The sequence below is a fragment of the Lipotes vexillifer genome, unplaced genomic scaffold (genome assembly GCF_000442215.2).
Source record: "Lipotes vexillifer unplaced genomic scaffold, Lipotes_vexillifer_v1.1 scaffold593, whole genome shotgun sequence".
Classification (NCBI taxonomy): Eukaryota; Metazoa; Chordata; class Mammalia; order Artiodactyla; family Lipotidae; genus Lipotes; species Lipotes vexillifer.
Window position 1 is genome coordinate 1,291,179 of NW_006773778.1, and position 11,968 is coordinate 1,303,146.

Consider the following 11,968-nt stretch of genomic DNA (forward strand, 5'->3'; position numbering starts at 1 on the left):
CAGTGGGTGGACTTCTGTGGTATAAGTATTGTCCAGTTTGTGAGTCACCCACCCAGCAGTTATGGGATTTGATTTTATTGGGATTGTGCCCCTCCTACCATCTTACTGTGACTTCTCCTTTGTCTTTGGATTTGGGGTATCTTTTTTGGTGAGTTCCAGTGTCTTCCTGTCAATGATTGTTCAGCATTTAGTTGTGATTCCAGTTTTCTTGTTGGAGGAAGTGAGAGCATGTCCTTCTAGTCCACCATCTTGAACCAATCTTCCCAATTTTAATTTTTTGAAGGACCACCCTACTGCTTTCCACAACAGCTGTGCCATTTTACATTCCCACCAACAGTGCACCAAGGGTTCCAGTTTCTCTGCATCCTTACCAACACTTGTCGTTCTGTTTTTTTGATAGTAGTCATCCTAAGGGGTGTGAGGTGGTATATCATTGTAGTTTTGATTTGTATTTCCCTAATGATTAGTGATGTTAAGCATCTTTTCAAGTGCTTATTGGCCATTTGTATATCTTCTTTGGAGAAATGTCTGTTCAAGTCCTTTGCCTATTTTTGAATCAGGTTGTTTGTTTTATTATTGAATTTTAGGAGTTCTCTGTGTATTTTGGATATTATTCTTTAATCAGATATGTGATTTGCCAATATTTTCTCCCATTTTGTGGATTGCCCTTTTACTCTGTTTGTAGTCTCTCTCTCTTTTTTTTTTTTGTGGTACCCGGGCCTCTCACTGTTGTGGCCTCTCCCGTTGTGGAGCACAGGCTCCAGACGCGCAGGCTTAGTGGCCATGGCTCACGGGCCTAGCCACTCCACGGCATGTGGGATCTTCCCGGACTGGGGCATGAACCTGTGTCCCCTGCATTGGCAGGAGGACTCTCAACCACTGTGCCACCAGGGAAGCCCGGTAGTCTCTTTTAATGCACAACATTTAAAATTTTTCATGAAGCCTAATTTGTTTATTTTGTTGTTTTTGTCTGTGTCTTTCATGTCATATTCAAAAAATCATTGCCAAATCCTGTGTTGTGAAACTTCTGTCCTTATGTTTTCTTCTAAAAGTTTTATATTTTAGGTCTTAACATTTAAACCATGGATCCATTTTGAGTTAATTTTTGTATATGATGTTAAGAAAGGGTCCAGCTTCATTCTTTTGCATGTGGATATTCAGTTTTACCAACATCATTTGTTGAGAACTGTATTCTTTCCATTGAATCATTTTGACACCCTTGTTGAAAATCATTTGATCACGTATGTGAAGGTTTATTTTTGGACTCTTTATTCTATTCCATTGGTCTCAATGGCTGTCTATATGCCAATGTCGCAGTTTTGATGACTGTAGCTTTGTAGTAAGTTTTTAAAAAAAATTTATTTATTTATTTTTTATACATCTTTATTGGAGTATAATTTCTTTACAATATTGTGTTAGTTTCTGCTGTACAACAAAAAGAATCAGCTATATGCATATATATATATCCCCATATCCCCTCCATCTTGAGCCTACCTCCCACTCTCCCTATCCCAACCCTCTAAGTCATCACAAAGCACCAAGCTGATCTCCCTGTGCTATGCAGCAGCTTCCCAGTAGATATCTGTTTTACATTTGGTAGTGTATATATGTCAATGCCACTCTCTCACTACATCCAGCCTCCCCTTCCCCCACTGTATCCTCTATCTAGTAAGTTTTGAAATTAGGAAATATGAGTTCCCTAGCTTTGTTATTCTTTTTCAGGATTGTTTTGGCTATTCAGAGTACCTTGAAATTTTATATGAATTTTAGGATGAGTTTTTCTATTCTTGCAAAAAATGTCATTGGAATTTTAATTGGGATTGTATTAAATATGTGGATCACTTTGGGTAGTACTGACATCTTAATATTAAGTCTTCCAATTCATGAACATGGGATCTTCCCATTTATTTATTTCTCTTCTTTAATTTCTTTCAGAAATTGTTTATAATTCTTATTGTACAACCCTTTCACTTCCTTGTTAATTCCCAAGTATTTTATCCTTTTTTAAAAAAATTAATTAATTTATTTATGTTTGGCTGTGTTGGGTCTTCGTTTCTGTGCGAGGGCTTTCTCTAGTTGTGGCAAACGGGGGCCACTCTTCATCTCGGTGCACGGGCCTCTCACTATCGCAGCCTCTCTTGTTGTGGAGCACAAGCTCCAGATGCGCAGGCTCAGTAGTTGTGGTTCATGAGCCTAGTTGCTCCGTGGCATGTGGGATCCTCCCAGACCAGGGCTTGAACCCTTGTCCCCTGCATTGGCAGGCAGACTCTCAATGACTGCACCACCGGGGAAGCCCTATTTTATCCTTTTTGATATTATTATTAAGGGAATTGTTTTCTTAATTTCGTTTTGGAATTGTTTATTGTTAATGTACAGAAATGCAACTGATTTTTGTGTGTTGACTTTGTATCCTGCTACTTTTCTGAATTTGTTTATTAGTTCTAACAGGTTTTTTTGGTGTGTGTGTGCATGTGTGTGTATATAAGCTTTAGGGTTTTTTGTATATAAGATTATATTATCTGTGAATAGAGATAATTCTGCTTATTCCTTTCCAATTTGATGGCTTTTATTTCTTTTTCTTGTCTAATTGCTCTGCTTAGGACTTCTAGTACCATTTGAATAGAAGTGGCAATAGCAGGAATTCTTACCTTGTTCTTGATTTTAGAGGAAAAGATCTAGGTCTTTCGCCATTGAGTATGACATTCACTGTGGATTTTTCATATATGGCTTTTATTATGTTGAGGTAGTTTCCTTCTATCCCTAGTGTGTTGAGTGCTTTTATCATAAAAATGTGTTAAATTTTTGTCATGTGCTTTTCATCGATTGAGATGATTATGTAGTTTTTTTCCTTTTTTCTGTTAATGTGGTGTATTACACTGATTTTCATATTGTTGCACCATCTTTGCATTCCAGAAATAAATCACACTTGGTCATGGTATATAATCCTTTTAATATGCTGCTAAATTTGGTTTATTAGTATTTTGCTGATAATTTTTGCATCAGTTTTATAAGGAATATTGGTCTGTAGTTTTTTTTTTTTTTTTTCTTGTAGTGTCTTTGTCTAGCTTTGATAGAAGGATAATGCTGATTTTATATAATGAGTTAAGGAGTGTTCCTTTTTCTTCAATTTTTGGAAAAGTTTGAGAAGGATCGATGTTAGTTCTTCTTTAAATGTTTGATAGAATTCACTGGTGAAGCCCTCAGGTCCAAGGCTTTTCTGTATCAGGAGATTTTTGATTAGTGATTTAATCTCCTTACTAGTTATAGTCTATCCAGATTTTCTATTTCTTCATGGTTTAATCTTGGTATGTTTTGCATTTCTAGGAATTTGTCCCTTTAGTCTAGGTTATACATTTTTTTTTGGTGTAGAATTACTTATAGCACTCTCTTATAATCCTTTTTATTTTTCTAGGATCAGTAGTAATGCCCCCACTTTTATTGCTCATTTTAGTAATTTGAGGCTTATTCCTTTTTTTCTTAGTCCATCTAGCTAAAGGTTTGTCAATTTTTTTATTTTAAACAGTCCAGATTGAATGTTATTTTATTTTCTTTTTGTAATGTTATTTTTAATCTATAGTTTTTTTTAATTAAGACTATTTTTAAGAGACATCTTAAGATCACAGCAAAATTGAGTGGAAGGTACAGAGATTTCCCACATACCTCTTATCCCCTTACACACATAGCATCCGCTGTTATCAACATCACCCACCAGAGTGGCACATTTGTTACGATTGATGAACTTTAACTGACACATCAAGATTACCCAGAGTCTATAGTTTACATTACAGTTAACATTACTTTAGTTGTTGTACATTCTATGGGTTTGGACAAGTATATAATTACATGTATCCATCATTATGGCATCGCACAAAGTATTTTCACTGCTCTAAAAAATCCCCTGTGCTCCACCAACATCTCTTGTCCTCCCCACATTCCTGGGAACCATTGATCTTTTTACTGTCTCCATAGTTTTGCCTTTTCCAGAATGTCATATAGCTGGAATAATACAGTATGTAGCCTTTTCATATTGACTTCTTTCACTTAGTAATAGGCATTTACATTTTCTCCATGTCTTTTCATGACTTGGTAGCTCATTTCTTTTTAGTGCTGAATAATATTCCATTGTCTGGATAAATCACAGTATATTCATTCACCCACTGAAGGACACCTTGGTTGCTTCTACATTTTGGCAATTATGAATAAAGCTGTTTTGAACATCCATATGCAAGTTTTCAGCTTTTTGGAGTAAATACCAAGGAGTGTGACTCCTGGATCGTATGGTAAGATTATGTTTAGTTTTGTAAGAAACCACGAAACTGTCTTCCAAGATGGCTCTACCACTTTACATTTGTTGATCATTTTCAAGAACCAACTTTTGGCTTCACTGATTTTCTGTATTATTCTTCTATTCTCTGTTTCACTTATCTCTGCTCTAACCTTTATTATATCTTTCATCCTGCTAGCTTTGGTTTAGTTCATTCTTCTTTATCTAGTTCCTTAAGTTGTAAAGTTAAGTTTTTGACTTGAGATATTTGTTGTTTTTTAATGTAAGCATTTATAGTTATAAATTTCCCCCTTAACACTCCTTTGGCTGCATCCCATAAGTTTTGGTATACTGTGTTTTCACTTTCATTAATATTTAAATATTTTCTAATTTCTCTTGTGATTTTGTCTTTGATTCATTGGCTTTTTAAAGGTGTGTTGCTTTATTTCCACAAATTTGTAAATTTTCCAGTTTTATTTCTGTTATTGATTTCTAACTGCATCCTGTTGTGGTCTGAGAAGATACTTTATATGATATCTATCTTTTAAAATTTGTTGAGACTTATTGTGACCTAGCATATGGTCACATGTCCTGGAAAATATCTCATGGCTCTTGAGAAGAATGCATCTTCTGTTGTTGTTTAGAGTGTTCTGAATATTTCTCTTAGATCTAGCTTTTTTATTGTGTTGTTCAAGTTCTGTCTCCTTACTTATCTTCTGCCTGGTTGTTTTATCCATTGTTGAGAGTGAGACATTAAAGTTTTCAACTATTATCGTAGAACTATCTATTTCTCCCTTCAATTCTGTCAATTTTTGTTTTGTATATTTTGATGATCTGTTATTAGATGTACAATATTTATAATTGTTATATAATCTTTTTTTTTTTTTTTGGCTGTGCCTTGTGGCTTGTGGGATCTTAGTTCCCCGACTAGGGATTGAACCTAGGCCATGGCAGTGAAAGTGTCGAATCCTAACCACTGGACCACTGGGGAACTCCCAAAGAATTTGGGTTTTTTTGGCTGTGCCACGTGGCTTGTGGGATCTCAGTTCCCTGACTAGGGATTGAACCCAGGCCATAGCAGTGAAAACTCCAAATCCTAACCACTAGACCACCAGGGAACTCCCTGTTATATAATCTTGCTGTATCAAACTTTTGTTAATATATAATATCCTTCTTTGACTCTTGTAAACTTTTTTTTTTTTTTTGCAGTGTGTGGGCCTCTCACTGTTGTGGCCTCTCCCGTTGCGGAGCACAGGCTCCGGATGCACAGGCTCAGCGGCCATGGCTCACGGGCCCAGCTGCTCCGCGGCATGTAGGATCTTCCCGCACCGGGGCACGAACCCGTGTCCACTGCATCGGCAGGCGGACTCTCAACCACTGCGCCACCAGGGAAGCCCTCTTGTAAACTTTTTTCATTTAAAGTATATTTTATCTGCTACTAGTATAGCCACCCCTGCTCTCTTTTGGTTAGTATTTGTGTAGAATATACTTTTCTATCTTTTCACTTTCAACATATTTGTGTCGTTGGATCTAAAGTGAGTCTCCTGTAGACAGTACATAGTTGTATCATATTTTTAAAAATCCATTCGGCTAATCTCTGTTTTTGATTGGAGAATTTGATCTGTTTACATTTAAAGTAATTACTGATGAGGAACTTACTTCTGCCATTTTGCTATTTTTTTTCTATATGCCTTATAATTTTTTGTCCCTCATTTCTTGCATTACTGTCTTCTTTTATGTTTAGTTGCTTTTTAGTAGTGAAATATTTAAATTCTCTTTTCATTTCCTTTGTGTGTATTATTGAGCTATTTTCTTTGTGGTTATCATGGGGATTACATTTAACATCCTAAAGTTATAACACTCTAATTTTAATTTATACTTGCTTAATTTCAATAACATACAAAAACTTTTCTCCTTTAACAGTTTTATCTCCACCGCTTTCAGTTGTTGATGTCACAATATTACATCTTTATACAATTGTGTGTCCTAAAATATAAACTAGTAATTTTAAAAATCTCTTAAGTTATGTAGAAAACAATGTGGAGTTACAAACCAAAGTTACAATAATCCTAGTTTTAGACTAATAATTAAAAAAAAAATTAGTCTCTTAAATCATGTAGAAAAAAAAAGTGGAGTTATACGTCATTATTACAATATATAATTGGCCATATATTTACATTACTGAGATCTCTATTTATCCATATGGCTTTGAATTACTGTCCTTTCACTTCAACCTATGGGACTCCTATAAGCATTTCTTGCAGGCAGGTCTAGTGGTTATGAATGCCTTCTGCTTTCATTTGGTAATGTCTTAATTTTTCCCTCACTTTTTTTTCTTTTGGCTGCACTGTGCAGCTTGCAGGATCTTAGTTCCCCGACCAGGGATTGAACCCGGGCCCACAGCAGTGAAAGAACTGACTCCTAATTACTGGACCTCCAGAGAATTCCCTTCCCTCATTTTTGAAGGACAGTTTCACCAGATATACAGTTCTTGGTTGACAGTATTTTTTCTTTTAGCACTTTGAATATATCAGGTTAATACATCTGATCTCCAAAATTTCTGATGAGAAATTTGCTTATAATCTGATTGAGGATCCCTTGTATGTGATGAGTTGCTTCTCTCTTGTTGCTTTCAAGAGTCCCTCTTTGTCTTTGCCTTTCAGTTTGATTGAAATGTGTCTTGGTGTGGGTTTCTTTAAATTTATCTACTTGGAATTTGTTGAATTTATTTGATATTTATATTCATGTCTTTCATCAAATTTGGGAAGTTGTTGGCCATTATTTCTTCAAGTATTTCCTACGTCCTTTTCTCTTGTCTCCTTCTGGGACTCCCACAGTGTGTATGTTGGTCTGCTTGATGGTCACTTTTCCTCAGTCTTTTTTCTTTCTGTTCCTATAATTTAATAATTTCCATTGTCCTATTTTCAAGTTTGCTGGTTCTTTCTTCTGCCTACTCAAATCTCTTTGAACTCCTTTAGTGAATTTTAAAATTTTAGTGATTTTACTTTACAGCTCCAGAATTTCTTTTTGGTTTCTTTTCAACATTTCTTTATTGATATTTCCATTTTGTTCATACATTGTTTTCTTGATTTTCCCCATGTCTTCTTTTGGTTGTTTGATCATCTTAAGATAGTTGCTTTAAAGATTTTTGTAGTAAGTCCACCATCAGGTATTTCTCAGGGATAGATTTTTTTTTTCCTTTGAATGAGTCATACTTTGTGGTTTCTTTGATTGCCTTGTGATTTTTTCTTTTTTCTTTGTTGTTGTTGAAAACTGGACAGCTGAATCTAATAATGTGGTAACTGGAAATCTGATTCTCTGTCTTTCACAGTGTTGGCTAATTCTTTGTTTTTGTTTATTTATTTTTTATTGTTATAGACTGTCTCTGTTCCAAGGATCTGCCTGTGGTGCAATATAAGATTTTCTTATGTCTTTTCTGAGCCTGCACCTTCTCCGGGGCATGTGTGGTAACTTTCTAATATTCCCTAGATATACAGTTGCTTTTGAATTTCCTAGTCTTCTATCTGACTCCCAATAGGGAAAAAAGACAAAAATGAGGGAGAAAAAAATTACTGATCCTTTAAAGCAGCTGGAAGTCACTTTGGCAGGAGTGAGAGGGACTTGCAATGATGGGAGGAATTGCAACCACAATGGCTGTTGCCTTTTTGTCTGCACCTGTGTGATGAGAAGCAGCAGTCAGTGATAAGATATCAGATCTCTAGTACTTGGAGGACACCCTCACTCCCACAGCTGTGTGCAAGCTGTGTACAGGCTGCTCCAGGAGGATGTGCACAGCTCCCTGCCATGGGGCTGAGAGGTGGGCAGCTACCAATATACTAAGAGCTGAAATTGACCAATATTGACTGTAATTTACTGTCCAAGCCTTCCCCTGGAAGTTTCACGCCTTCAATAGACTCCACAGTTCCAAACGAGTTGCATCAAACAGAGTTTGCCAGTGCATTTTTTTGTCTAGGTGGGGAGATACATTTCTGATGCTTCCTACTCCACCATCTTCCCAGAATCCTCCTCTGTGTTTCTTTGTAAAGTTTTGTTTTCTTTTTCATAATTTCTAGGGCATCAATCCAATTACATTCTAATGTATAGCTTGATCTTATGTCTTTTAGAAGTGTTTGAATGATTTATTAATTTGGACACAACCTAAATGAGAGGTTTCTGTGAGTGAACCTTTCATTGTGTTTCAGGAATAATTTTTCTTTACACAAAAACATATTCAGTTTCATCAAGGAGCTTCCAATCTAGTGGATATTGTCATAATTCATCAGAAGATTATAATTCAGTGAGATAAAAGATGACTGTGAGGGGTACCTGTTTGGTACCATGGAAAATCATAAGAGGGGAAGCTAGGCAGGTGTAGGGGAGTGTGAGGTCAAGTGGAGGTCTTTTGGGGATGGGAATGTCAAGGTTGAGGTGTGAAAAACTGTAGGATTGCCAGGTGAAGAAAAGGAGATGCCTATATATATATATATATATATATATATATGCAGTTCAGTTAACTACTTGATTTTGCTTGTGTATTTTAAAGTGATATATACATATATATATATATATTTGTATCTTCTTTGAGTGCTGTAAACTAGGGTTGTTTCCCTTGTAGAGCCTCAGTGAGTGATTCTGATGGCACACGTTTACCTTCATATCCTTGTTTTTCCTGATCAAATTGATAGGTAAATTTAGTCAAGAGTGAAACCTTAGTTGATCATTGAATTCTAGATCTTAAGTCCTGCTTTATGAAGTGAGAGAATTAAAACAAAGGATAGCACATAGCCAAGAGAAGATAAGGAAGCCCAAGGCTTCCTTACTATCTGTTAGAACATAGCCAGGATCAAAACAGAACTTCAGATACAGTTCAATACTCTTTTCATTACATATCATTATTTTTACATTATCAGCAATGGCAATGACAACAAAGTAAGAGAAGCTTTGGTTAGCTTCACACTGGGCTGGCACAGTCTACACCACTTCAGTCACTTTGATCTGATCTTTGTTCTGTATTGTTGGTGTCCATTTATCTGGAAGGTTTCATGGCAAAAAAGGTAGATGATGATAGTGAAGGGAGGAAGAAGATGCCTATATTATACTATTTCTCTTAATTGTTGGACTTGTTTGTTTTGGTATTAGCTTAGTTAAAAAGGAGATTTATTGGGAGGACATTAGACTGCCTATGGAATCCAGAAAACTATTGAACAACAAGGCCTTGGGAAATGAAAGCACTTCAGAATTTCTGACATCTTTAGCCACAGGAATTTATGGATCTTTCCTATAGAATCTCACCAGTAACAAGGCTCAGCTCAGAAATCCCAGTCTCTGGGTCTCTCTGTTCATTGTTTTTGGTGAGTTTGTGGGATCCATGGGCATAGTGATTTTCTTTGTTTGGAATTATATCCTCAAGGTTAAACAGTGCCTGGAACATGGTAAACACTCAATAAATATTATTGAATAAATAAGTGAGTGGAATCACAGTCCCCCTGGAGAAGATACCTAAAGGGCCTTACCTGAGGTGGGTGTCTGCCCTTGTTCCAGACACCTGTGGCAGGAGGTGGGATAGTACACACTTGCCGCCTGAGGTCCACTGTGGGTCGGTGGCACTTCTCAGAGAATAAGGACTGTCAGGGGAAGCAGTCAACATCCTGAAGGTGACTGTTATTTGTGTTTATCCCTAAAAAGACTGACAAGAAATCAACAGTTCTGGAAAAGTGACATTTAAAATAAGGGAAGATTACTGTACAAAGTTTTGTGTCTTTTCACATACTACATCTAAACTTCGTATTTCAATTAGCACATTTTGATGAATTAAAATGTCATCTATTGTAGGATGAAACCACCTCTTTGTGTACTATGAAAAAAGAAAAGATGTTCAAGAAGCAGATTCTAACAGGGGATCCTGACTTAAAGCTGGGAGACCAAATGGCTGGTCTTTCAGTGCAAGGATAAAAGAGAAATAAACCTGCAACACCAACAAGGCAGCAAGGGCACATGGCTTCCTCAGTCATAGTACTGAGAGGAAAAAGACATACTTTCTGAATATGTGGTCTCCAAGCTGGTACTCCTACAGATTTGCTGACTGAATTCACATGAACAGTGTAATCTGAACAACCCCAAGCAAATGATGTAATATAAAGTGATCTCAGGTTGATAGGGCTCCATGTGATTGGCAGAAGCAAACCCAAATCTTCTGGAGAACTGCCAGCCCCAGCTGCAAGATGTCATCTTATTTTTAACAATGTTAATATGTAAACATGTATGTTTTATAATATGTGAAATTGGCAATGTACTCCAACTTCCTACATTTTTACCTTGTCATGATTGATCAAATTTACATTTCATCCTGTAACCATAGTTAACTCCCATTTCCACCTGAGACCTCTTCATATATCCCAGGCTAAGTCTGATATGTTTCACCTATCAGCTGTGTTAGGTCGTCAGAAATTTATTGAAATTCCTTGTATATGGATAGACTTCTTCCGCCTATTCTGTTTTATTGCCCTACTACCAATTAAATGGAGACTCAGAGGGGAGTGAAGACAAATTCATGTGCTCAGCCCTTTATCTTAAACTGAAGTTTGACATTAAAATTAGAAAAGATAACAATATAAATAATTGACAGAATACAAACAAGTTTTGTGAACTTCTATAAATATACATCATCTTGGCTTTGGCATACAGTTGGTTTTATTCCTTAAATTATGACAGTCCTTTCCTCAAATAAGTGTCAAAAACAGACAAAGCCACATTAATCTTTTATTGGTTTTCCTTTCCCATGGGATGACACAGGATTACCAGATGGTAGGGATAAAGAAAGGTAAAAAGGGACATTGAGTATAATGCAGTGAAATAGGAATTTATTTTCTTTAGCTCCATGGATCTCAACTGGGGGCTATTTTGCCCCTCAGGGTTCATTTGGCAATGTCTGAAGACATCTTTGGTTTCCACAACTGAGGATGTTTTACTGGCATCTAGTGGGGAGAGGCCAGGGGATGCTGCTGAGCATCCTACAATGCACGGAATAGCCTCTAACAAAGAATTATTCAGTTGAACATGCTAATAATGCTAATGGTAAGAACATTTACCCTTGTACAACAATGTGAATATACTTAATACTGAACTATATACTTAAAAATGGTTAAGTTGATAAATTTTACGTTATGTGTATTTTACCACAATTTTAAAAAAAAGAACATGGTTCCTTATTTTCTAGGCAAAATTTCTCTTTAGAAGTCAGCTTTATGGTTTTTGGATAGGAATAAGAAAATTCAACTTCTATGCTCAGTTAGTGCTTAACTTCATAGAGTTAATATTGGAGTATGTGGTGAGATATATAACAGAGTCCATATATCAGATACCATAGGAGAGCCATTCAAGCTACTGTATCAGGGATTTGCAAGCAACAGATATAAACTGACTCTTGCTAACATAGCAAAAGACAAAATTTATTAGAAGGCAATGCAGTCAGCTGCAAAACCTGGAAGAGACGCCCTGTACCTAAGCTGTTTGTAGGACAGGACCCAAGGCAGCTTCAGAGATTTATCTGGGTGCAGGAATGAATAGGTGGTGTTTCCAAAACCCACTACCAGGGTGAATCAGTGTCTGTCTGGTGTTTTAAGAGGGAGTGTCTGATAGGCCAAACTTGGGTCCTGTACTCCCTTCCTTGGCAGCATGTGGCATATTAAAGTATGTCTCACTAAG

The 11,968-nt window shown here is 36.5% G+C and overlaps 1 non-coding gene across 1 annotated transcript; it reads right to left on the reverse strand.

Annotated features, from left to right (window-relative positions):
- Positions 1-5,183: 5,183 nt before the first annotated feature.
- TRNAE-UUC (transfer RNA glutamic acid (anticodon UUC)) lies at positions 5,184-5,255 on the reverse strand. Its single transcript has one exon. It is a non-coding gene; the product is annotated as a tRNA-Glu (tRNA).
- Positions 5,256-11,968: the final 6,713 nt, after the last annotated feature.